This window comes from Dipodomys merriami, unplaced genomic scaffold (assembly GCF_024711535.1).
Source record: "Dipodomys merriami isolate MVZ:Mamm:240054 unplaced genomic scaffold, mDipMer1.0.p SCAF_4, whole genome shotgun sequence".
Taxonomy (NCBI): domain Eukaryota; kingdom Metazoa; phylum Chordata; class Mammalia; order Rodentia; family Heteromyidae; genus Dipodomys; species Dipodomys merriami.
The window spans coordinates 47,182,633-47,185,906 of record NW_027205603.1 but is presented as its reverse complement, the minus strand read 5'-3'; positions in this window follow the sequence as shown (position 1 = coordinate 47,185,906).

The window sequence follows — 3,274 nt, the reverse complement described above, 5'->3', positions numbered from 1 at the left end:
AAAAAAAAAAAAAGTAATATAGCTATTATTGCTTTAATTGTTATTACTCTGAATAGTGGTCAACTATTGCATCAATAACCAACATTAGTTGGTTTTATAATATATATACTAATTATATACACAGTATATTTACATATACAATATATCATATACATAATGTATACAATATAATATATACTACATATGCAATATATACCATATATATACAGTATGTCATATTGTATATATAATATAGTGTACATATATATACAAATATACTATGTATATAATAAATTAGAAAGAATATACCTTGGTGCTGATGTTTAGGGTGAGGAAACTGGGTTAAAGAAGAAGCAGAGAGAAAGTAAGAGTAGCTAAATATTGGAAGCTTTCCAATTTGGAAGAAATGTTTATATTTGTTTCATCTTTTCTAGGTTATTCTAGTACCTGGAAATGTAATTATACCAAAATAAGAATTTTGCCTTGCTTGGAAAATTGAGATGCAACAATGTATTGGATGTGAGTTCTGGACTCTTTTGGCCTAAGATTTTTGTGGGTTTTTTTTTAACTGTCAAAGTAATGTATACAGGGGTTACAGTTACATAAGTAAGGTAATGAGTACATTTCTTGTCAAACTTGTTACCCCTTCCCTCATTTTTCTCCTACTTTCCCTCCCCTTGCCCTCCCCACTCCCAAGTTGTACAGATCATTTCCAACATATTGTCTTGTATATATTGCTGTTGCATTGGTTCTCTGTCTTGCCTAAGTTATGACCCTAGATTTGTGACTCCTCTTCTGAGTGACTACACAAATCATCTAATATCTCTGTAGCTAACTTTCTTTTGTGTAATGAAAATACTGCCAGTATACAGGGCTTTCTAATATGAGTTGATTTTAGTTCATGAGAAAATGTAAAGCACCTGGAATGATATCTCATATACAATGTATATGTACTTTTAATATTCTAAAAACTGTTAATATTAACAGACGGTATGTGAAGTTCACTCTTTCTGAGTTCACACACATATTCTTCCCAGCCCCAGGAATATTTTCTGCCTAGGAACATGTAAGTTGAATAATGTGTTTAAAGTTATCAACCCATTTATTCCTGGTATTTCACTCTCATTTCCTCCTGTGACTTCATAATTTCTTCTCTATTCAGACAATTTTACTGTCAGATACTCTGTTTCGGGTGTTGTCACAAGATGAATGAAGTAAAAAGAAAGATGCTTTTGCATCTTTTTTTGCTTGGTCTTTGAGGAGAAAATGTAAAAGACTTGAGATATAGGCAATCTTAAATGGAATATGAAACTCCAGGATCCTGGATAAAGTAAGGGTATCATAAGATAGTTACTAAGAAACAGGTGGGGAAAAGGGAAATGTAGATACAACTGTTGCAGATCTTCACCAATAGCATCTTGTATTTTTTCTTCCATGTCTAGACCCAAAGAGAACACATCCTTAGATTTGAAGGTTTGAAATCTGCAGGGATACTTTTATGTTCTCCTTCATGAACCTGAGAAGCAGTTGAAGAAGGTAGAATGTCTTAATCAGTGAGAAAAACACAGCGTACTTGGACCAATGATGGAAGAGTCAAATAGACTGGGTTCCTCAACAGACACCGTGAATGGGGACACCCAGGACCAGAAGCTATTTCCCCACAGCATGTAGTCTCTGAGGTACTCCAGAATTTAGATATAACCACAAGAATAGGGAGAAAAATCTAAAATTGACAGTGACAACAACTTCATGGGTGTGTGACAAAGAATTCCATGCTTAGAAGGCTCAATGCTTTGCTGTCACCATGACGTGCTTAATATGTTTTTAAACAAGACATTTGCTTTTTCATTTTTGCACTAGGCCTTGAAAATTGTGTGGTTATTTCTGCATGTCTTTAATTAATAATCCCTCAGGAATCCAAATAGAAATCAAGTAAACTACAGAAAAATTGTTTCAATTATCTTTATCTGACTTTGCATGCTGGTATCCATTACAAGGCATCTAATCCGTGGCTGAATGGAGGAGTGCATATTCAGGTCACAAGAGTGTCTAGAATGCAAAATATAGGGTGAACAGAAAGGAGACAAAACTGAAAAGTGTGGTTGGAGGTGCAACAGGGGCAATCTTAGGTATCGCTAATGTAGAAAAGAGTGGAATTGAGGCAGTCCAGCATGTTTGGAATTGTCTGGAAGTTTGGAATAAACAACTGTGTTCAAGGCCTTCATACACCATATTAAAAGTAGCATGATAGCAAGAGATCTCCTTAAAATGAAGAATGTTGATTTTAGGTAAGCTGACACCAACTCCTAGTTGTGCTATATCCCCTAGAGAGCATTCATCTCTCTTCATTATAAAGAGGAAAAGGCTCAAATCACCAAGTTTCAAGGATTTTTGTGAGGATAAAATGATACCCATAAAGTGAGGTGTTGGAAAGAGACAGGGACTCCAATGCTCACTGCCTGCAGCTTCAAGTAAACAACTTTTCAAAGGAGACTACCTTTCCTTTAGGTCGAATACCCCAGCATCCTTAGAGGCCACACATAGGATATTTGCTTGTTCAATAAATGAGCAGTGGACGCATATTTGCAATAAAAATGAGCTAATGTAGGTGCAGAGGTCAAAGTACCCAGCCAAGCAAACAATGGGATGGGGTTTTGGGACTTCACCTCAGTTTAACCAGCAACCAGCTTGTAGATTCATTTTTAAAGGAGTAAAATGAAATGATACCATCATCTTTATAGAAGATAGATTGCCCTTACCAAGTTCATTGTTCTTCTTGATCTATTCAAACACCTGAAATTTGATTCACTGGAGAAATGCTTTTCTATTGATGTCTTCCCTCCCACCATGGGGCTTTACTTTCTGTTTCATACCCTTTGAAAAAGGCTCATCTGCTGTTGCACAGATTCTATTTGGGAATATTTTATATTCAGAAGGAAACATATCTTTAACATGACTTTTCAGACTGTTTATAAAAAGTTGAGTTTAACATTAAGTTTTCAATGTGGACAAGTAATCACTAGGGACGAAGCCTGGACCAGAGAGTTGATTTTAACACAGACCTGACCTTGACTTCAAACTTAAAAGTATGATCCCTTAAAAATATCATCCTAGCACATTATAAAGCAGCATGCTACATATGTTTTTTGAATATTTAAACTTCAATACAGAAACCACAATCTAGCTTTACTCTTCTGGTTTTCTATCATGTTTGCCAAAAGAAAAGAATTATGACCTGTCAAAGTTAAAGTAGATTTGATTTACTTCCAGTGATGCACTAGAAAACAAATAAACT